This window comes from Erinaceus europaeus, chromosome 4 (genome assembly GCF_950295315.1).
Source record: "Erinaceus europaeus chromosome 4, mEriEur2.1, whole genome shotgun sequence".
Classification (NCBI taxonomy): domain Eukaryota; kingdom Metazoa; phylum Chordata; class Mammalia; order Eulipotyphla; family Erinaceidae; genus Erinaceus; species Erinaceus europaeus.
This window is the reverse complement of record NC_080165.1, coordinates 110,724,913-110,750,172: the sequence shown is the minus strand read 5'-3', so window position 1 is coordinate 110,750,172 and position 25,260 is coordinate 110,724,913. Positions and strand designations below refer to the sequence as shown.

The 25,260-nt window shown below is 35.5% G+C and overlaps 1 long non-coding RNA gene across 1 annotated transcript in view; it reads left to right on the top strand.

Annotated features, from left to right (window-relative positions):
• Window positions 1–578: 578 nt before the first annotated feature.
• Window positions 579–25,260, top strand: part of LOC132538307 (uncharacterized) — a 35,963-nt gene continuing 11,281 nt past the window's right edge. Inside the window, exon 1 of the long non-coding RNA XR_009549703.1 lies at window positions 579–700. This is a non-coding gene — a long non-coding RNA (uncharacterized LOC132538307). The remainder of the gene's footprint in view (window positions 701–25,260) is intronic.

Here is a 25,260-nt window from a genome sequence, read left to right as displayed (position 1 = left end):
TTTTTTTCAACCAGGAAGTCACATTTTTATAGCTCTTAAAAGGACCTTGGACCTGGAAAGTTTCAAATTTCATTTTAAACTCAGAACCTTAGGAATTTAAGTGGGTTCTAAACTTGGCAATGTGCCTTCACCCTAGTTAACATATTGATGGAGTTATATATTCACGGCCATATGGGTTAAAAGTGGATCTGTTAATTCTGTTTTGATATTGATACTAGGTATATTTATTTTGATTTCCTAGTTTGCTTGCTTGCCATGAGGAAACAATTGGTGACTTGCTTTATAATTTAAAACTTTTTGTATTGACTCATATCCTTAAATATATAATAAGTGTGATCAAATATGTAACAAAGCTGGTATATGGAAAACACACAATTTTTCCCTAAGGGTTATTTGCTAATATGGAATACAGGCCTCTAAAATGTGATGAAAGGAAGGACTGCAGAACAATGGGTCATGATGGCTAATTTTATGGGGAACACATGCATACAATATAATTTAAAACACATGCCACAGCAGTTATAGTAAAAGACTCAGAGAATTAGAGAGGAATTCTTCCTCGCACAGAAAAGAAAACAGCTCCTTATTTCTCCTGACAAAACTGCATTTTTCCTTTAAGGAAAAAAAAATTCATTAATGCCTTAACAACTGCAAGACTCACCCTTTGGCCTCACATCTTATTCTCTCAAATCTACTCCAGGTAAGACCTATCCACTATATTAGACTATTTAGAGGGAGGATATCAAAATAAAGGTAAATAACATAATATATGTATGGCATCTTTCTAAAGGTAGATTAAGCCCTTTTAAAAATTAAAATATTAATTGTATTAAATTAATTTATTTCTTATGCAATGTCTGTTAACATAGAAATTTTGTGAGACAGAAATAGATCATTATGTTTGTTCCTATTTCTAGGAAAGGCAACCTTAGATTTAAGATAAAAGTTTAAGTCTGTAAAAGCAAGTCAGTCTATTGAATGAATTCGTATGTATTTAGGGTTTTTTTTAAATATAATTTCCAAGGCTTCACTGTTTCATATTGACTCTTTTCAATAGAAAAATAGAGGTAGAAATGGTGGAATGAGACACACAGCAACACTGAAGTTTTACCATTGTCATAGTGACTAGGACTAGAATTTGAAGAGCAATTGTTCTCCCAACTGAACTATCTTCCTTGCCTGAATGAATTATTTTGAAGACCTTTAAGGGTGGTAAAACAATACATACCTAAGGAATTAGTAAGGCAATTTAACCACAAGTTTTTTTTATTTTTAATTATCTTTACTTATTTATTGGACAGCCAGAAATAGAGAGGGAAGGGTGAGATAGAGAAGGAGAGAGACAGAGAGACACCTGCAATAGTACTTCACTGCATGTGAAGCCTCCCCCATACAAGTGAGGACCAGGTTCTTGAGCCCTGGTCCTTGAGCTCTGTAACATGTATGCTCAATCAAGTGTGCCACCACCCAGCCCTCAAGTTCTTTATTAATGCTTTCTCCCCCTTAAAAAAGGAAAGAAGGTAAAGAAAAAATAAAATTTGACTTTGTATGTTTAAACTTATTTTTGCTTCCTGATTCAATCCTTTATAAAGCTGAATAATTGCTACTAGAATCATTGTAATCCTTCGTAACCTTAAATAATTTATACCAGTTTAAGTTTTTTTGTATTTTTATTTCCTTAAGCATTCAGCAGTGCATGATTGAGTATATCTGAAGAGCTCTGTGAACATATATATTCATAGATGTTCATAGATAGCACTATTTGTAATAAGCCAAATTTGGAAATAACCCAAATGTCCAGTGGCAACTGATTTAACCACTGGACATGTTATGGTATACATAAACAATGAAATTCTACTAAGCTGTAAGAGGTGATTAAATATTCTCCTTATAGCTAGAAGTTTGGGGGCTGGGCTTTGGCACACCCGGTTAAGCACACATAGTACTATACTAAGCAAATGGATCTGGGTTCCAAATCCCGGGTCCCACACCTGCAGAAGAGATGCTTCACAGGTGGTGAAGCAGGTCAGCAGTTGTCCATCTCCCTCTCTTCCTATGTCTTTCCCTCCTCTCTCAATATATCTCTGTCCTATCAACTAATACGGACAAGGGGGGCGGTAAAAAAGAAGAGGAAAAAATAGTCACCAGGAGCAGTGGGATATTAGTCTGAACACTGGGCACCAGCAATGACCCTGCAGGCAAAAAAGAAGAACTTTGTAGACTGGGAGTATAGATCGACCTGTCAACACCCATGTTCATCAGGGAAGCAATTACAGAAGCCAGGCCTTCCATCTTCTGCATCCCATAATGACCTTGGATCCATACTCCCAGAGGGTTAAGAATAGGAAAGCTATCAAGGGAGGGAATGGGATACGGAGTTATGGTGATGGGAATTGTGTGGAGTTGTGTCCCTCTTATCCTGTGGTTCTTGTCAGTGTTTCCTTTTTATAAATAAAGCAAAAGAAAAGAAAAAAAAGAGAAAAGAAAAGAAAAGAAAAAAGAAAAGAAAAGAAAAAGAGTTTTGAATGGATAAGTTTAAGTAAAATAATCCAGAAGCAGTAATATGATATAACACGGCTTCACTTCAAAGGCAAAACTACAGTTAGACTAATTTTCAATCTGTGTTGAAACAAAGAAAGGCGTAAGACAGGTTAAAACTTAGTCTAACTGTAGTTTAATGGCAGTAGTCAAGTGATTATCAAGGGAGATAATAGGGTGCTGAGAGGATGTTGAAGACTCAGGGAATAATGATGGAGAAAGACTGATTTCTGATGGGAATGATGCAGAAACCTATCATGGGAGATAAAACACTGTATTCAGGTGGCAACTATCTTGAAATAAAGTGGTGTTCCTCAATAAAGGAATTAGGAAATATAAATATGCATATACATGTAAATATGCCATTGTGTTTATTGTCATTTCAGCCCAAAAATTTTAATCGTTTTTCAAATAGAAATGCACAAACATAATAGAGAGAAAGACATGACAGCAACAAAGCTTTCCTCAGTGTTATGGAAGGCAAGTCAAGTATACTATACAGGTGAACTTTCTTGCCTATAGATTGATATAGATGTAGATATATATAGATGATAGATATTTAAATATCAACTTTCTAACCTAGGAAAATCATTAAGATGATATCTTGATTGGTACATGTGCAAAGTGTCTTGTCTTTGTGTGAGAACTAGCTACATTGTGCCAACTAGTGCTTTTTTAGTTGATCTAGTTTTCCCAGTTATTGGCTTTCGTCTATCTGGGATAGATTGTTATCTCAAGGATCATCTAGTTATCATGGGTTGGTGTCCCTGAGTCTTCTAAATCTTGTCTTCAAATAAGAAAAAGGTTTCATCTCATTTGCTAATATTCCCCAAGACTCAGGGTGCTAACTCTGGCCAGATCTTTTTGTTGAAGATATGAAAGAGGTTGTACTTTCATTATCTTGTAACATTTCAAGGTTCTTTCTTTCTCTTCTTCTTTCTTTTTCTTTCTTTCTTTCTTTCTTTCTTTCTTTCTTTCTTTCTTTCTTTCTTTCTTTCTTTCTTCTGTTTCATATATGTAGAAGATTTTTAGTTATCAAATTAAAACTACATAACTACCATATTGAAATTATTATAAATAAATCTTTAAATGCACTTATTTTCAATAATTGTGTGCATTATTTTAAAGTGCTAAGTTTCTTTGAAGACTTATTTAATTGAACATAGCAAAGTTCAGTATCATCTCATTGAAACTTGTTTTGAAGCATGATTTTAGATGATAGTATAATGTTTGACTTACCTAAATATTCCTTTATTTTTTATTTTAGAAAACTATTAAAATATAGAATGAAATAGTGGGGGTTGTATTATTAAATGGGGATCTTGGGAATGTTATGCATGTAAAAAAAAAAAAAGAAGTAGAAACGCAAAGCAGAAATTGACTGAGTTTGTAGTATGGCACCAAAGTAAGAAAGCAGAAGTACACTAGAGTTTGCAGTGAGTACCCTCCCTAACACTTCCTCTCCACTATTCCAAGCTTTGGGTCCATGATTGCTCAACAATTTGTTTGGCTTTGTATGTTAACTCTCTTTTCAGTCACCAGGTTCCAGATGCCATCCGGATACTAGCCAGGCTTCCCTGGATTGAAGACCCCACCAATGTGTCCTGGAGCTCAGCTTCCCCAAGGACCCACCCTACTAGGGAAAGAGAGAGGCAGACTGGGAGTATGGACCGACCAGTCAACGCCCATGTTCAGCGAGGCAGCAATTACAGAAGCCAGACCTTCTACCTTCTGCAACCCTCAATGACCCTGGGTCCATGCTCCCAGAGGGATAGAGAATGGGAAAGCTACTGGGGAGGGGGTGGGATATGGAGATTGGGTGGTGGGAATTGTGTGGAATTGTACCCCTCCTACCCTATGGTTTTGTTAGTTAATCCTTTCTTAAATTAAAAAAAAACAGTATGCAAATAATTAAAGTAAACAAAGTCACATATGTACATATATGCACACATATATGTACATATGTGTATGTGTGCTTACAATTAAAAAAAAGAAAACTATTAAAATATCATTTAATGAGATATTCTCCAACATAATCTTTTTCATTAGCAAAGGTGTTTTTTGCTACCATCTTTTTTAGATTATTATTTTATTTTAATGTGCAGGATACTATGTGTTTTTTATTATTATTAATTTAATTAATTTAATTTTTTAAATTAAAAATATAGATGAGACCATAGGATAAGAGGGGTATAATTGCACACAATTTCTACCACCAAAGTTCCGTATCCTATCCCCTCCCTTGAAAGCTTTTGTATTATTTTTCCCTGGGAGCATGGATCCAGGGTCATTATGGGGTGCAAAAGGTGGAAGATCTGGCTTCTGTAATTGCTTCTCTGCTGAACATAGGCATTGGCTGGTCAATCCATACTCACAACCTGTCCCTATCTTTCCCTAGTGTGGGAGGGCTCTAGAGAGGTGGGAGTCCAGGATACATTGGTAAGGTTGTCTGTCCAGTGAAGTCAGGCTGGCGTCATAGTAGCATATGCAACTTGGTGGCTGAAAAAGAAATAAGGGAAAGAGCAAGGCAAACTGGGAGTATGGATCTACTTGCCAATGGCCATGTTCAGCGGGGAAGCAATTACAGAAACCAGACCTTCCACCTTCTGCAACCCAAAATGACCTTCTGTCTGTACTCCCAGAGGGATAAAGAATGTGAAAGCTGTCAGGGGAGGGGATGGGATACAGAGATCTGGTGGTGGGAATTGTGTGGATTGTACCCCTCCTATCCTATGGTTTTGTTAATGTCTCCTTTTTTAAATAAATAAATAAATCATATATAAAAAAAGAAATAAGGTATAAAGCAAAACAAATTATTTAATAATCAGGAACCTAAAGGAAGAAGTATAGAAAATATGATTTGGGGGTCTTCATTTTGGAAAAAGCTAGTAGGTCTATTACAGTTATATTCCAGGGGACCCATGATTCTACTAATTTTTGCCTGAGTTTAACAGCTAACATGCAGATAGGCCAAAAGTATTGTCTGGTGAGATGGTATCAGAGTTGTAAATAGGACTAGAAAGCTGGATCAGGGAAGAGAATAGCTCCCAAATATGGGAAAGGTATATAAATTTAATTTTATGGTGTCTTTATTTATTTATTTTCTTTTGTTGCCATTGTTGTTACTGATGTTGTTGTTGTTGGATGGGGCAGAGAGAAATGGGGAGAGGAAGACAGAGAGAGAGAGAGAGAAAGATAGACACCTGCACACCAGCTTCATCGCCTGTGAAGCGACTGCCCTGAAGGTGGGGAGCCTGGGGCTCAAACTGGGATCCTTACACTGGTCCTTGCGCTTTGCTTTGCACCAAGTGTGCTTAACCAACCCTGCTACCGCCCAACTCCTCCCGCCCTTTTTTTTTTTCTTTTAATCTTTCTACTTGCTTGCTGTTTTGGGTCACTGAAAACTATTGTGCACTTTTGCTTTAAGGTGTATATTTTCCCCTATTTTATGGGTACAAATGCAAATGTGTTCTGTCTCATGGGCCCTGGTCTATATCTAGGTTCTGTGGCTTTGTTAGGAGGTGTACCACCCCATACAGGATTGAGGAGTCCTATGATCTACAACTGGTCTCGCTAGAGTGTTGGAGCTGAAGGGTTGACATTCCAAGTCTGGTGTCTCTGGACACCAAAGTGAAATGTGTCGAGTAGGTACTGGTTACATGGACTAGGTTGAGCTCAGCAGATTCAATATTATATGTCATGGATCAAGTGATGACTGCAGGATGACAAGCCATGTTCTCAGAGTCCTGGAAGAAATATGGGTTTTATAGAGAATGGGGAGGGTTCCTGCTGTCTTAGAGTTTAAGAAAGCAATAGATAGTTATTATTGTAATCAAGTTATTAGGGCATTTGGTTTACTTTGAAAATCCCATGGTTAGGTTTTTTTTGTATCATACAAGACCTTACCAAGATTTATGGTATTTAATGCTACTTACATATAGCTGTATATTATATAGTGTCACAAGCAGTTGTTTGTTATCTCCCTGGTCTACTATTATAGGTGGTTTAATATCTCAATTAAATAGCCAATATTTGAAATACATTATAAAATTTGAACCTACTGTTAATAATCAGGTTACTGATTTGAAACCTTAAGCATTTAAACTGAAGGAATATTTACTCAGAACTGTGGTGTATGCATAAAAAAGTTTGAGAGTTTCATTATATTTTCCCCTCACTTATTGATTAAGTAGTGATTTATAAGATTATAAGTTAATAGGAATGTATACTAGCCACCAAAGGTCTGTGTCCCCACAACATGCCCTTATAGCTATGCTAGAAATCTATCCTCTCTTTATGTACTTTTGTGAGATACTCCAAACTCAGTCAAATTATACTTTGTTTTTCCATGTCTGTTCTTCTGTCTGAATTTCTGTTTATGAGTGAGATCATCCCATACTTGTCTTTCTCTTTCTGACTTAACCTCACTTAATATGATTACTTCTAGCTCTATCGAAGATGGATCAGAGAAGATGGGTTCATTATTCTTAATAGCTAATTACTATTCCATGGAGTATATACACAATTTTCTTTGCCATTCGTCTGTTGTTGGGCACCTGGGTTGCTTCTAGGTTTTGGCTATTATATGAATTCTGCTGCTATGAACATAGATGTACACATATATTTTTGGATGCGTTTGATTGAGTCCTTAATCTATATCCCTAGTAGAGAAATTACTGGGTCATGAGGAAGGTCCATTTTAAGCCTTGTGAGAGTTATCTAGACCACTCTCCACAGAGTTTGGACCAAGTCATATTCCCACCAGCTGTGTAGGGGGGCTCCTTTTCCTCCTCAACCTCTCCAGCATTTGTTGTTGTTATCTTTGATATATGCCATTCTCACAGGGGTGAGGTGGTATCTCAATATTGTCTTTATTTGCATTTCTATGACAACCAGTGACCTGGAGAAATTCTTCATATGTCTTTTGGCCTTTTGGATTTCTTCTGTAGTGAATATTCTGTTCATATCTGCTCCCCACTTTTGGATTAGGTCATTTGCTTTTTTGATACTGAATTTGGTGAACTCTATATATTTTTATTACTAGCCTTTTGTCAGATGTGAAGATCTCCCATTTTATGAGGAGCCTCTTTCTTTGAGTGGTGGTTTCTTTTGCTGTGCAGAAGTTTTTCAAGTTGATGAAGTCCTATTGATTTGTTTTTGTTTTAGTCTTCCTTGCAATTGGGTTTGTGTCATCAAAGATGCCCTGAGATTTAGATTGAAAAGTGTTCTGCCAATATTTTTCCCTAAGTATTTGATAGTGTCTCATCTACCATCTAGGTCCTTGATCCATATGAAAATGACTTGTTTCTGATGAGATAAAGTAGTTAAGATCATTCTTCTGCACATTTCAACCCAGTTTCCCAGCACCATTTATTGAAGAGAGTCTCCTTCCTTCATTTAATACTTTGGGCTCCATCATCAAAACATAGGGGTTTATTTCTAGGCTTTCAATTCTTTTCCACTGTCTATGTATCCATTTTTGATTCAGTACTAGGCAGTTTTTCATTATAATGACCTTATAAAATAATTTGAGATCTGAGATGTGATGCCTCAATTTCTGTTTCTTTTCCTCAAGATTGTTTTGGTGATTCTATGTATTCTCTGTTTCCATATAAATGTTTGTAGTTTTGGTTCTATTCTCTTAAAGAAATGTATTGGTGCTCTGATGGATATCACATTAAATTTATATATGGCTCTGGGGAGAATATTCATTTTAATAATATTAATTCTTCCAATCCATGAGCATGGGATATCTTTCCATTTCTTTGTATCATTTTCTGTTTCCTTGAATAGCAACTCATAGTTTTCAGTATACAAGTCTTGCACTTCTTTGGTCATGTTTATTGATAGATATTTTATTGATTTTTGTTGCAGCAGTGAGTGGGAGTGATTTCTAGATATCCTCTTCTTCAGACTTAGTATTTGCATAAAGAAATGCCACTGATTTTTGTACATTGATTTTGTAACCTGACACCTTGCAATATTGCCTAATGAGTTTCAGTGGCTTTCTGCTGGATTCTTTAAGTTTCTCTGTTTTTACTATCAGATCATCTGCAAATAGTGAGAGTTTGACTTCTTCCCTTCCAATCTCTATTTCTTTGATTCCTTTCTCTAGTCTGGTTGCTATGGCAAGAACTTCCAATACTATGTTGAAGAGTAATGGTGATAATGGACAGTCCTGTATAGTCCCAAGGAGGAATGCTTTCACCTTCTGTCCATTGAATATGATGTTGGCTGTAGGTTTTCTGTATATGAGCTCCACTATCTTGAGGAATTTTCATCTTGAATGGAATTTTCCAGCATGAATGGGTGTTGAATTTAGTCAAAGGCTTTCTCTGTATCTATTAAGTTAATAATGTTTTTTTGGTTTTGCTTTTATTAATATGCTGAATGACAGTGATTGACTTGCATATATTGAACCAGCTATGCATTCTTGGAATGAATCCCACTTGCTCGTGATGAACAGTTTTTTTGTTTGTTTGTTTGTTTGTTTTTATATACTGCTGTATATGTTTGGCTAGGATCCATTTGAGTATTTTAGCATCTATGTTCATCAGAGATATTGGTCTGTATATTTCCTTTTTTGTTGTATCCCTATCTGTGGGACTATGTGAAAGCTTGGTAGAGATTAAGGAAGCTCTCCCCTCCTTAGGTGGAGGTCTGGAAAGATACCCCAATTGTTAGCCTCTCTCCTTATAGAGATGAGCCAAGAGGGAAAAGCCTCCCAGACTCAGTTTCTCCTTGTTAGTCTCTCAAGCTCACAGAAAGCCTACAGGCCTCTCACACTTAGTTTCCCCTGCTAGCAGCAGGACAAATGGCTGCCTGCTTTAGGGTTCACTCAAAGTTCACATATCCACTTCACCTTTTGATCACAAAGGAGAACACACTCTATCATACACCTCCCCAACACCAGACAGTGAAAAACCCAAATACTATTTCCTTGTATACTTTGATATCTTTGATTTACATCAAGCTTTGTTTTTCTTCTTCACTACCTCACTGTACTGGTTTAACCCCTATACTTCTCTCAAATTCCTTTGGATAATTAACTTGCCTGTATCATGGAGACTAATTGTCTTGACCTTTATGTATCACATCAATTCTTGTCATACCAGCCCCCTACCATAGGGGCCAGCTGACCTTTAAGAAACCTGTGATTTCTGACATAGGTGAAAAATGTTCTTTGTTTAACTCTCTATATAATCCTGTACCTATCTCCGAATAAATGAGTGTTTATACCAGAATACTCCCGAGGCCTCCTTTCTGAATCACGTGCGTGGTCCCTTGAGCCAGGGAAGGAGGGTCAATGGCTTACCCCCTGGTTGGAGCTACTCCATGTGAGTGCCGGCGCCTATCTGATTTTAGTATCAGAATGTTTGGCTTTATAGAAGGTGGAAGGAAGTATTCTGTATTCAGTCTTTTAGAAGGTCTTTAAAAGTATAACATTAACTGTTTTCTAAATATTTTGTAGAATTAATTTGTAAAGCCATTTGGTCCTGGGCTTTAATTTTTGAGAAGGTTCTTATTAACTGTTCTGATTTCTTTGTCTTAAATTTGTTTATATTGTCTTTGTGGCTTAGCATGTGGCCTATCTTTGAAAATGTTCAGAGTGGATTCAAAAAAGAAAATGTGTATTCCAATTTCTTGGGGTGAAGAACTGAATATGTCCAGGAGGTCAAGTCTATCCATCTCATCATTTAATTCTCTTGTTTCTTTGTTAATTCTCTTCTTAGATGTTCTAAGTGTGAAAGTGGGGTGTTGAATTCTCCTACTATTACTGTGTTACTATTAATGTTTCTTGCTCTTTCAGTATGTGTTTAATGTATTTAGATAGATCTTCACTGAGTGCATATATGTAATAAATGATAAATATTCTTGATTTATTGATCCTTTGATCACTGGTAATGCCCATGCCTATTTTTTATTACTTTATTTTAATGTCTATTGTGTCAGAGATAATAATAGCTGTTCCTGCCTTTTTTGGTGGTCCATTAGTTTGTATAATAGTTTTCCATCTTTTCACTTTGAGTCAGATGGTATTCCTGCAGACAGCATATGGTTGGCCTGTGTTTTCTGATCCATCCTCCTACTCTGTGCCTTTTAATGAGTGAGCTTAAGCCATAGACATTTACTGATATTATGGATTTAAGTTATTTCAATGCATTATTCAACAATTTTTTGTTCTGTTATATGGCAAGTGTTTTGCTGATGTTGTTCATGGTTATAGGAGGCCTTTTAGAACCTGTTTCAGGGCAGGCTTTGTGATAGTTGCTTCCTTTAACTGTTGCTTGTCTGAGAATGTCCGCGGTGCTTTCAGGTCCACATGTATGATGTGGAGGAGGACTAGGTTAGGTGTGAAAGTATTTTGCAGACAACTGAGAAATTTTCTACATGTATTAACAGCATTTTTTACTATAAACCATTAAACACCCCAATTAAAAATTTTGATACATTTGTCAGGTCATCTGCCTAGAGAAGATAGCTCTATTACCTTAAATTTCTTTTGGTGTTTTTTTCAATGATTTTTGAGTGTATGAATCTATAACTACATCAACTATTTTAGTGTGTTTATCTATCTGTTTAATTTTATCCATTTTATTGAAATTTTTACTTTTATCAACTCGGAAGTCTAATATTTGTCTGGTAAAGTTTGTCTTACTTATGAGATGTACTGGTAGTTCTGCATTTAAAAATTCCTCTTTTAAGATTTATTTATTTCACTGGAACACTTATTAAGCAAGGTCACTGCTGATCACCAGCTGGATGAACCTCAAGATCCAAAAGCTGTGGTTTTACTGATTTTTGGATTCCTAATACAGAATGTTTTGGAAAAATGCTCATGTCTAATTACATATTTGACAAAGATCCAGAAGACAAAGCCATTGTATATCTCCTCTACTTAAATAAAAACTTATTTTCCTGAGAGATAATAAGAGAGATTTCTCTGATCTTTCCCTCACTATCTGACTCTCACATGAAAATAAACATTTGAAAATCCTTGATAAACATAGGTAAGACAATGCTTGAAGAGCTGTCAAAATTTTCTTCCATTAGTAATGAAAATATTAGTAGTAGAAACAATGAATAAAAGTAAATGTATATAAAACAACTATTCATTGGACTTCTGAGAGGCATGACCATGGAGTAACAGGGAACCAATAGGCTCTCCCCTCAAAAAACAACAAATAGTTACAACAAGAGACCCAAATAGAATTCATAATCTTCAGCTGAAATATCTGAAGCCTCAGAAGCCAAGTTTCAGATGCAACTATGATTCCATCCTGTTTTCTCTGGGCAGATGTTGTGACAAATGTGATCCAATTTTAAATTGGAGGGAGTAAGTCATTTATAGTAAATATAGCTGTTGATACATGTGTAAAATTTCTCAATTGTCTGCAAAATACGTTCACGCCTAACTTAGGTCCTCTTCCATCATCATGCACAAGGACCTAAAAGCCCCCCTGGAAAAAAGTGTGTCACCTCTCCAGAGACTTACCCCACTAGGAAAAAATAGAAACAGGCTGGAGGTATGAATTGATCTGCCAATGCCTATGTCCAGTGAAGAAGCAATAACAGAAGCCAGAACTCACCTTCTTCACCCACAAAACATTTTTGATTCATACTCCCAGTGAGGGAGAAGTGATTAGAGGAAAAGGATAAAAGTACTCTGAACTCCAGTTGCATCATGACCTGTAGAGAGACAAGGAAAAAAGACGGAACATTTGGATGTAGTAATAGGATCATAAGTGGCATGGACTGTACGTAGAAGAAAAGGGAGACAAGTATGTATAAATCTAGGTAGATAATTGTAGAAATGATAGTTAACCCATGTCTGCAACCTTGAGAGAACCATGGTAGTATGCAATGGAGGGATTGGGGATTCACAACTCTGGTGGTGGGAACAGCATGGAATTATACTCCTCTTGACAAGTAATTTTGTAAATCATTACTAAATCACTAATTAAAAAATAAAATACGGGGCATAGGCAGTGAAGTAGACCTGTAGGTGTTAGTATTTCTCTCCTTCTCTGTCTTCCCTTCTTATCTCAGTTTCTCTCTGTCCTATCCAACAACAATGACAGCAATAGCAACAACAGCAATAACAACAACAAGGATAAAGAAGAACAACAAAATGGAAAAAACAACCTACAGGAACAATGGATTCATAGTGCAGGCACTGAGTCCCAGTGATAATCCTAGAGGCAAATAACAAAATAAAATAAATAAAAAATAAAAATAAATAAACAATTCATTTATGAGAAGAAAAAAACCCTAGAAAATCACTGGCAAATATGGTGGCAGGGAACTCTGGACCTTTCAAGTCCTGTGGTCTACCACTGTGCCAGAAATATAATACTTATTTGAATTTCAATATAATTAAGTAATAACATTTCAGACTAGAATATATATACAAATATATATTTATTTTCTTAGAGTAATGTCATGTGATAGAATTTTGAGATGATGCTCAAAGTCAACCTCCCCTTCATCCAAATGTCCAAGTCTCTCTTTTCAGTGTGTGAAGATTCTGTGAATACAATAGCTGTCATTTCTGATTATGCTATTTTAAATGTCTGAGATAAAGAGATTTATATGTAAAATTAGTGGTCCTAGGATGCCATGATATAAAATACTTTATTTCTTCATGACAGTGGACAAACAAGTCATCCTGGGCCTGGTTGTGGTGCACAATGCATGCTACAATGTGTAAAGACCTGGGTTTGAACTCCTGGTTACCATCTGCAGGGGGAAAGTATTGTGAGTGGTGAGGCAGTGCTGCAGATGTTTCTCTGCCTCTCTCCCTTCCCTCATATATACATGTTTGATATCAACTGCTTGTCTAAAATATGGTGTGAAAACATGTTCTCGCATATGCTAGGTTTCCTGTTTATCTTTATGGACTTTTGTTGTATAGAAGCTTTTTGATTTAATATATTCCAATTTCTTTAATATTGTTTTTATTTCCCTTGCCCATGGGGTGGAGTCTCCAAATACATATTTAATGTTAATGTCCAGAGTATTCCTCCATTTCTTTGTGTAATCCTCTATTTCATTTAACAGTGTATTATAATTTTCTTGAAAAGATATTTCACATCCTTTGGAAGATTTATCCCAGGGTATTTTGCATTTTGGGGTTCAATTATAAACAGATTTGCTTCCTTTAATTTCCTTTCTTTTGAGCCATCTTTCATGTAGAGAAATGCCATAGATTTGTGGGTTTTCATTTTATACCTGCTACTTTACTGAATTTATATTTGTATTTCCAGTAGTCTTTTGGCAGAGTTTCTGGGTTATTTAGTATATAAACATATGATCTGCAAATAGTGGTAAATTCATCTTTTTCAAATTGGATTCCCTTGGTATCACTTTACTGCCTGATTGTGATGACAAGGACAGTTAGGATTATGATGAACAGAAGAGTTAAAGTGGATGCCCTTGATTCCTGATTTTAGGAGAAATTATTTCATTTTTGCCCTAGTGAAAATGATGTTATCCATGGGTTTGTCATATATTACCCTTATTATGTTGAGGAATTTTCCTTCCTCTCCTACTTTCTTGAGGGCCTTTACCATATATGAGTGTTGGAACTTGTCAAATACTTTTTTCTTCATCAATTCATAAAATCATTTTATTTTTATCTTTTTGTTCATTATGCTAGGTTACACTGATTGACCTGCATATGTTGAACCATCCCTGTTTTCAAGGTATGACCCCTACTCTGTCTTGGATTAATCTCTTAATATGTTGTTGAATTCAATTAGTCATAATTTTGTTGAGAATAGTTACATCAATTTTCATCAAGGATATAGGTCTACAGTTTTCATTTTTGGTGGGAAAATTTCTGCTTTGAGGATCATAATGCTATTAGCCGCATAAAATGTGTCTGGAAGAATTTGAGAAGGATGTGTGTTAGTTCTCTTTTAGCTTGGAACATCTTGCTCAAACCTCTTACATTAAGTTTTTATTTGTCTTTCCCTTCTATGTGTATTTCCTGAAGGCATATAATGGATGGATCCTGTTCCTTAACCATTTAGCTACAATGAGTCTTTTGACAGGTAAATTTAGGCCATTCACATTTAGTGTGATTATTGATAGATGTGGCTTACTAATGTACATTGTGATTTTTGTTTTGAGTTGGTTTTATAATGTTGATTCTGTGACCATTTATTTCCATATGTTCTTTTGTGTGGATGTGTTTCTGTGATGAGTTCCTTACTAGTTTCTCTTGTACTTTCTGTGAATATCCGTTCCTTGTTTTGTACTGTGGTTACTATAAATATAATAACTAACACATAGTATCTATATAAGTCTAGTTTTGTGTTGGTCTTGATTAACTAGCATTAGACACAATAGCTTTGTCCATTAATTTCATATCTTTTTCTGTTTTATTGTTATTTCTTATTTTCATTGTGTTCTTAGTTCCAGGCCACTGATGGTCACCTTGCTTAGAATGTGTATTGCTAAAAGTGAACCAAGAAGAACTACAAAAATAAATGCACTAATCACAGACAAAGAAATAGAAACAGTTATTAAGAATCTTCCCAACAAAAAAGTCCTGGACCAGATAGCTTCACAAATGAATTCTATAAAACCTTCAGGAAACAACTAATAACTATACTTCTGAAGCTCTTCCACAAGATTGAAGAAACAGGAACACACCCTTCCACCTTCTATAATGACCCTGATACCAAAAGCAGATAGGGATAGAACAAAAAGGGAAAATTACAGACCAATATCTCTAATGAATATAGATGCCAAAATATTAATCAAGATCCTGGCCAACTGGATACAGAAATATATCAAAAAGATTGTTCATCACAAATTCCTGGGATTTATCCCAGGAAGACAAGGCTGGTTCAACATAGGTAAGTCAATCAATGTCATTCACAACATCAGTAAAAGCAAAGCCAAAACCCACATAATTATCTCATTCAATGCAAAGAAAACCTTTGACAAAATCCAACACCCATTCATGCTCAAAACACTACAAAAAAATGGGAATAGATGGGAAATGCCAAAGGCAGTGTAGTCCATATATAGTAAACCTACAGCCAACATCATTATCAATGGAAAGAACCTGAAGGCATTCCCCCTTAGATGGGGGACTAGACAGAGTTGTTCATTATCACCAATACTCTTTAACATAGTATTGGAAGTTCTTGCCATCGCAATCAGGCAAGAGAAAGAAATCTAAGGAATACAGATTGGAAGGTAAAAAGTGAAGCTGTCACTATTTATATATGATATAATAGTATACATAGAAAAACCTAAAGAATCCAGCAGAAAACTCCTGGAAGTTATTAGGCAATATAGCAAGGTGTCAGGCTACAAAATCAATGTACAAAAATCAGTGGCATTTTTTATGCAAACACTAACTCCGAAGAGGACATTCAGAAATCACTCTCATTCCTTGTTGCAGCAAAATCAATAAAATTACTAGGAATTAAGCTGACCAAAGAAGTGAGAGAATTGTATACTGAAAACTATGAGTCGATATTAAAGGAAATAGAAAGTGATACCAAGAAATGCAAAGACATCCCATGCTCATGGACTGAAAGAATTAATATCATCAAAATGAAAATTCTGTCCAGAGACATATACAATCTTAATGTGATACCTATCAAATTTCCACCAAGTCTCTTTAAGACAATGGAACAAAAATAATAATCATTTATCTGGAACCAGAAAATGCCTAGAATTGCCAAAACAAGTGTGAGGAAAAGAAACAGAAATGGAGGCATCACACTCCCAGATCTCAAACTATATAATAAGGTCATCATCATCAAAACAGCCTGATACTAGAACAAAAATATGCACACAGACCAGTGGAACAGAATTGAAAGCCCAGAACTAAACCCCCACAACTATTGACATCTAATCTTTGACAAGGGGTCCCAAGGATGAAATGGAGAAAGGGAGCTCTCTTCAATAAATGTATCTGGCAAAAATGGGTTGAAACATGCAGAAGAATGAAATTGAACCACTTTATCTCACCAGAAACAAAAATCAACTCCAAATGGATCAAGGACCTGCATGTTAGACCAGAAACAATCAAATACTTGGAGAAAACATTGGTGGGACACTTTCCCACCTAAACCTCAAGGAAACTTTTGATGATGTATACCCAACTACAAGGAAGACTAAAGCAGAAACAAACCAATGGGACTGTATCAAATTGAAAAGTTTCTGCACAACCAAAGAAACTACCACACAAACAAGGAGACCCCTCACAGACTGGGAGATCTTCATATGCCATACATCAGACAAGAGACTAATAACAAAAATATACAAAGAGCTCAGCAAACTTAGCAACAAAAAGCAGATGACCCCATCCAAATATGGGCAGAGGATATGAAAGAATATTCACTACAGAGTAGATCCAAGAAGCTAACAAACATGAAAAATTGCTCCAGGTTGCTGATTGTCAGAGAAATGCAAATAAAGACACCATTGAGATACCACCTCACTCCTGTGAGAATGGCATACATCAAAAAGCAACAAATACTGGAGAGACTGTGGGTACAGGGGAACATTTCTACACTGCTGGTAGGAATGTAAATTGGTCCAGGCTCTGTGGAAAGCAGTCTTGAGAACTACCACAAGGCTACACATGGACCTTCCATATGACCCAGTAATTCCTCACCTGGGTATATACCTGAAAGAATCCATAACACTCAACCAAAAAGATATGTGTACACCTATGTTCATAGCAACACAATTCATAATAGCTACCCAAGTGCCCAACAACAGATGAGTGACTGAGGAAGCTGTGGTATATATACACAATGGAATACTATGCAACTATTATGAACAATGAACCCACCTACTCTGATCCATCTTGGATGGAGCTAGAAGGAATTATGTCAAGTGAGCTAAGTCAGAAAGATAAAGATGAATATGGGATGATCCCACTCATCAACGTAAGTTGAGAAAGAAGAACATAAAGGGAAACTAAATGCAGGATTTCCCTGAATCTGGAGAAGGGCACCAAAGTAAAAACCCTGGGGTAAGGGTGAGGGTGGATGTTTGGCTTCCCAGGGTGGTGGGAGGGGGGAGGATGGGATGGGATACAGACTTTTGGTGGTGGGAATGGTGTTTATGTACACTCCTATTAATTTGTAGTCAATTGTAGTCAATAAATCACTATTCAATTAATATGAGAAGGGAAAAATTGATTGTAAATCTCAAACTTTTTAAAGCACATACCGAGTCTTTTTAATACATAGTCTGTGTCTTTGATATGTTGACTTTCTCAAAAGCCTAGACCAGGGAGAACAGAAGTAACATGTGAACTAGATATATGGAAATAATGTGAAAGGACATAAATTATGGTGATGTTTTGTCCAATACAGCAAATCCTAACAAAGGGATTTTTCAAAGTTAACCCAATTGCCAAATAATGTGATTTTAGCAATATCTATCTATTTTCTTCTTAACCCTAAGACAGCAGAAACCTCCTACTTCCTCTATAGAGCCCATATTTCCCCCAGTCCTGGAACCTATAGGCTGGGACTCTCTTTCCTGCATGATTCTCTCAATTCATACCAAACAATATTGCATCTGCTGATCCCAACCTAATCAATGCAAGGAGTACCACCTTAGCATACTTCACTTCAGACTGTGTCCAGAAAAATCAGGTGTGGAATGTGAACCCTTCAGCCTCATTATGCTGGTTAGGCCTTTCTTTTCATTGTAGTCTCTAATTCCATTCCAGGCGGTTCACTTCCTAGCAAAGTCCCAAATCCTAGATATAGACCAGGTCCCATGAGATAGGGAATATGTTCACATGTATCCATAAATTAGGGCAAAATACATACCTGAAAGCAAATGTACATAATAGTACGCAGTATGAAGTTCATAATTAAATAGTGTCTGCTTAGACTCAGATACCCTCCTCAACTACTTCTTATTACAGTTCTTTCACTTACTCCAAAGCTAGCCTTATCAAAGCAAGGACTTCAAAAGCTGAATAATGGCATACTTTAATGATGACTCTTTTAGTCACTCTCAGGCCACCCCATCAGTTGGGGCCCTATTCAGGGAGTCCTGAGATTCCTAAATAGACATAATGGGCCAAGACCTCAAATAAATCCCTCTCTCCATTGTCACTGGACATCTCTATCAGGAACAACAAAATAGACCCCTTTGTGTGCCCCCCATAGTACCTTGCCCTCAACTTGGATCAACAACAGTAGAGAATGTTCCATCCTCTAAAGGTAGGATGGACAACATACTCTATGTTACACCTGAGGAAAATGGATCAATATTGGGGTAGCTTGGAACATTCCTACTCATGAACAGAGAATGTGAGCTCAGATCTACAGGAATGCAGTGGTCGCATGGGATCCTAAGCTGAATATGAGCCCCAGACTGAATAAAATAGATAGGGCTTTCAGTCAACAATATTTATACTTTTTTTTCCATATTATGGGACTACTCTCTTCCCTGATCCAGCTTTCTGGTCCTTTTCCAGCCATGACATCATCTCCCCAAACAATAACTTGGATCCACCTGCATATCATATTTCAGGCTCAGGGGAAAACAAGAAAAAGAAAAAAAAAAAAACTAGTATAGCCATAGACGCTTTGCAATATAACTAAAATATGCCTACTAGCTATCTACAAAATGGAGAACACCCCCAACTCTTCATTGGCACTATTCCAGCCTTTAAGTTCATGACTGGTCAACAATTTCTTTGGCTTTGTATGTAAACTCTCTTTTTCAGCTACCAGGTTCCAGATGCTAGCATGATGTCAACCAGACTTCCCTGGACAGACAACCCCACCAATGTGTTTTGGAGCTCTGCTTCCCCAGAGCCTCATCCTACTAAGGAAAGAGAGAGACAGGCTGGTAGTATGGATGGAACTGTCAACACCCATGTTCAGCATGGAAGCAATTATAGAAGCCAGACCTTCAATGTATCCCACAATGACATTGGGTCCATATTCCCACAGGGTTAAAGAATAGGAAAGCTATCAGGGGTGGGGATGTGATATAGATATATGTTGGTGGGAATTGTGTGAATATGTACCCCTCTTATCCTATGATTTTGTCAAATTTTCCTTTTTATAAATAAAATAATAATAATAATAATAAATAATGTGTATTGTTTTTCTTCTTTTTGTTTTGTGGTACTCCTTTCGTTAATTTTTGTAACATGCAATTGATGATGGCAAATTCCTCTGGTGTTTGAATATTTGAGATTTCCTTTATTTCTCTAGATTTAAAGGATAGTTTTGAAGGATATTAGATGTGTGGCTCGAATTTTCTCTTATATAGTAATTTGAATATGTTATTCTAGTCCTTTCCTTCAGATTTTGTGAGGGAAGTCTTATACAAGCCTGACAACTCTATTCTTGTATGTAACTTATTTTTTTCTTTCCCTAGCAGGCTGCAATTTTTATTTTTGTCATTCAGTTTTGATAATATTACTAAGATATGATATTATATGCCTTTGTGTTGATCATTTTGCATTCATTTACCTGGGTGTACTTGCTCCCTCTTGAATTAATAAGTTCTGAGGATTGCCTAAATGAGGAAAGTTCTTAGCTAGTTTCCCTGAATATTGTCACTATTTATCTCATCCACTTCCTCAGGAATTCTTATCACTCTTACATTTGACCTTTTGATGGAGTCTGAAATTTCACAGAATTGCTTCTTTCTTTCTAAACCCCTTTACCTGAGCTTGAACTGTATTCAAAGTGTCTTTCACTCCCTGCAATTTTGATCTTCTTGATGTATTACTGTATGAGGCTTACTAGAAGTTTGTTGAATATATTAGCGTATGTTCATCAGGGATATTGGTCTATAGTTTTCTTTTGTTGTTTTTTTTTGTCTTTGTCACACAATTAACTATTTTAAACAACCCAAATTTTTCACTGTATGTGAAACATAATGCCTCCTTGCTCCTTATGCATCCAGTTCCACTTAGTGTGCTCTCCTTTTGGTTTTTATCACTGGAACTTATCAAACTGTAACTTATTAGTCAGCTCCCAAATTATGATAGTTCAAGTTAAAACTTTTGAATTTTGTGATGATGCAAAGGCTATATATATTCAGTCAAAATTGTGTCTTGAATTTTGATCCTTTTTTAAGATATTAATGTGCCTAAAACATTTTCTTATACTTCCATCAGTCACACAATTATGAAGGTATACAACCAGTACACTACCAATTGTTTTTCACTTTCAGTCCAGTATTTAATAAATTTCAGGATATACTAAAAACTTCATTATAAAATAGGTTTTGTGTTAGTTTCATGCCAGCTCTAAGCTAATGTGTTATGAGATCATTTAAATTTGGCTAGACTAAGCTGTGATATTCAGTAGGTTATGTATATGAAATGTAATTTTAATTTATATAAGATTATGGAGGCATAATCCTATAGTAAGTCAAATAGTACCTGTATAGTTTATGAGTTTTTTTACTTATCTCTTGTATTTTTCCCACTAGAATAAAATTTCCATGAGAGCCAATAATACTGAATGCTTTGCTACACAAACCAAGTCACTTACAGAAGAGTATGACATGACCAGTGATAACATAGTAATGATTTTTCTGTGAATAATTACAAAAATGATCACAAATCCATATGAGCAGAAATATTTCCTAATGAATTCAAGGAAGCTTAATTTATTTATAACCTATGGAGATTATTCACAAATGGTTTACCCCAAGAGCAATATCATATGTCTATCTTTGAAAATAAGGAAAACATTGTAAGGCTTATGTTATATGAGTGTAAATATTGAGAACATCTCCTAGAGAAAGAATATCTTGTAAGAATAGGGATGGGGAAAAATTTCCATTCAAATGTATATTAGAGAGGAAGAGTTAACTTTTTCGTAGAGGAAGACATTCTCTTTGACAGAAAGAAGTTACGCAACTAGCATTTAAAGTAATCCTGAAAGTAATGTACAGAAGTGAACTATCAAAACCAAACATTAGTTAATATTCACAGGTAAATTAATAGCATATGGCATTCATATGCTATCATGATACAATAAAAATGGTGAGATTATTTCTCTCATTTCCACCAGGGTTAATGCTAGGGCTAGTTGCCTGCATTCCGTTCTGTCACCCCCAGTGCATTTTTCCCCTTTTTCTTACATTTTTTATATGGGTGAGAGATAGAAATAGCGAGGAAGGAGGAGATAGAGAAGGGAAGAGACCTCTAGCATTACTACTCATGAAATTTCTCTCGGGTGGGTGATTTGGGTATAAGATTTTAAACCTAGGTCCTAGTGTATGTTAACGTATGGTCTATTTAGTGAAGCATCACCTTGCCTGGAACACATTCTTTATAGAAGTAAAAAAATGGGGAAATATAATTATTTATCTTTTTTTAAATTATTTATCTTTTTAATGCTTTTTTTCTTTTTTTTTTTTTGCCTCAAGGGCTATCTTTTCTGGGGTTCAGTGCCTGCACTATGAATCCACTGCTCCTAGCTGCCATTTTTCCCATTTTGTTGCCCTTGTTGTAGTTGTCATAGTTGTTGGATAGGACAGAGAGAAATCGAGAGAAGAGGGGAAGACAGAAACGGGGAGAGAAAGACACCTGCAGACCTGATCACCACTTGTAAAGTGATCCCCTTACAGGTGGGGACATGGGGCCTGGAACCAGGATCCTTATGCTGGCCCTTGAGCTTTGAACCCTGTGCACTTAACCTGATGTGCTACCACCCAGCCCCCTTTAATGCATATTTTACAAATGTGGTCATGTATAGAAATAAAAGACAGAATTTTACTTACAAAATAATGACAGTTGTCTAGCCAGGCAATAATAAAATGTTAATTTTCATCATATAATATTTTAAATATGGAGGAAGATTATAAAAAAGAATGTTTTATTGTTGTTGTTATTGTCACTGGTCTTCTCTGCTCTAAATTGTCTTTAGTTTTTCCAAGTCATTTTTATTTGTGCTTAATAGTTGTTTACAAGATCATAAAATTACACACCCACCAACAAAGTTCTTTGCCTCCACCCACCCCAATGATGGATGCCTTTTTTGTTACATAGGTGAGATAACTGTTTAAATTGCTTTTAAAAATAGATCAAGCAATCTATTTGAATAAGTACCATTTCAGTATGTGGCATCAACATTTTTTAAAAGTATCAGTACAAAACATATTTGAAAATTGATGTGCTTAGAAGCATGGTGCTGGGGTATTTAAAATATATCAAGGCATTCTTTGAAATAGAGGAAATATCAGTCTAGCTGAGGAAATAACATGTGTTAAACAATGAAAAATACACTACATATTCATGGTATGAGACAGTGAAATAGTACAGTTATGTAAGTTTTATGAAAAGGGAAGTATAATGTTGCCTAAGAATTAGCTACAGGAAAAGAAAATAACTTCCCAAGTAGGAAAAAATTACATGAACAAAGAAAAAAAATAGAGTATACTAACTTTTTAGATCACAGATTTGGATAATTATAGAAAAGCAGTTTCCTGTTTTCAAAGTAGATTTGCATATATTAGTTCTGGTGTGATATAGACAAGATGAAGCCATGAGAAATTTGGATGTTGAAAGCAGACAAACCTTCAAATTCTAACTGCAATTATGTAATGTGTCATAGAGAAATCAACTTTTAAGTCAATAACTGTTGCAGTGGGAATTAAAAGGAAGAACATTCACAGGTCACTTAACACTATACCTAGTACCAGTGGTCTCCCCTCCATGCCCTCACTCTCCACCACCAGCACTACTTAGAACATCTATGTAAAGTATCAGGAAAAAAAATGCATGGCCTCAATTTGTAGGTAAAGAAAATAAGTCTCAAAGATATTAATGTACTTACAATCATTAAAGCTAATGGGTAGTGAACTCAGATCATATGACTTTCAGTGCAGTGGCAATGGCATTTCATGGTGATGAACATTTGATATATTCACCAAGAGATTTATGATGTAGAATTGCTTTCAGTTGAGATCAGTTGCTTGGTTCTCATGAGGTTCATCAGGAGTTATTTTATTTGACTGATTCACTACAATCCAGTCTACACCTCAGTTTTATAGACTGATAAACATGATTTTTTTTTCCTGACACATACCAGCCTTGCTTGTTTTGCCTCTCAGGATGAAACTTACATTAATTGATTTCACAACATAAGTTCTTCAAGAGAAAGATATTTTATTAATAGCATATATATTTTAAATATCTCAGTAAGCCGTGTAGCTAGAATACAGTCTGGAAAAAAAACTGAGGACATTTCACTTATGCATAAGACTGAAATCCTAGATTATTAATTTAGAAGGAAAATATAATGCCAAAATTCTTAAGCTTTTAAATGAAAGAAAAAAGCACAAAACCAAGTAATACTCAGAAAGACACTTTCAGTGAAAGTGACTAACAGTATGGACATGGAACCAGTCACATATTCAGTGGCCTAAGACCTGATATAATTGTCTTCATGACAGATACCTAGAATGTCTTTGCACAGTCACACACAACTTCTTATTCTTAGGAATGACTTCATGTGTCTCTGCTCACATCAGTCTTGCATAGATTTTCTTGTTAAACTTTCAGATGTCAACTTACATTCAGTATCTATGGGATATTTTCCATAAAGTATTTTCTGCTCTCAGTTTGATTAAATGGTTTCAACCTTTTTACCTCTGGAAACAAATCTTTCTACCTCTGGAAACAAATATCAGGTGACATTCATTCACTATCATTGTGGCTGTAAAGTCTCCCTTTTCTTCCCACTCAGAGAAGGATATCAGCATGTAGCTCAGCAAGGGTAACATTTTAGAATAACCTTGACTTCTCTTTAACTTACAAACAAAAGTAAATCATTTGCAAACTTTGAACTATTAATAGCAACAGATTACTTGCAACAGAGCTCACAACAGTTTGTGACACACCATTGGATGTTGACCTCTGTGTCTTATGGAGAAAATAAGTGGTTGTTTTGATCTCATAAATTTCTCAAGTTGAATAGGACAATAATACATATAGCACATGCAAAAGTTTTACTTTGACCTACATGACAGTTTTTTTTTTATCATAAAGAAGTTATTTTCTTAAACTTTTAAAGAAAAGAAAAACGTACATTATTATTTCAAAGAGCAGAAATTTAGAGTTTTTAAATGAATTATTTTTAAAAGAAAGGGTAGCTATGACTTTAAAACTATAAACAAACCCTATATTCTAGATCCTTTCGACTCTGCAAAGACTTAGTATAAACCTACATCCTTCCTTTTTTTCTCCATTAATTAAAGAACATCTAATTTAAGCAGATACTTGAACTAAGATGATACAACTCTGAGCCGTACTTCATATTCTTCCACTTACGGGTCAAAAGAGAAATCATTAGGGACCTGTGTTTCCTGTCACATCTTTTCCTTACTCCTGGAAACTTTGTGGGAAATTAACTTTCTAAAAATGTAAGGAAAGTTTTGTGCACTAAGATCTGAAAAAATACTTCACATTTCTTACTGATCTATTTCCAAGAAGATTTTTTCACCTTGAGTAACATGTTTTATAGAACAAAGTATTTTTGTAAGTAATATAATCTCACTTTTTTGAATAAGGGCTACTATTGCTGTAATTTTCTTCCCTAGTTATATTCATTTATTTGAATACTGTTTGCTTTTTTTACATTTCCTTTATTATTGATATTTTATTGAAGAAGAAATTCAATTTACTTTATTTACTAAATATCATGACACTTAGTATCAGCATTCATATCATTTTAAGTTTCCATTTTATTT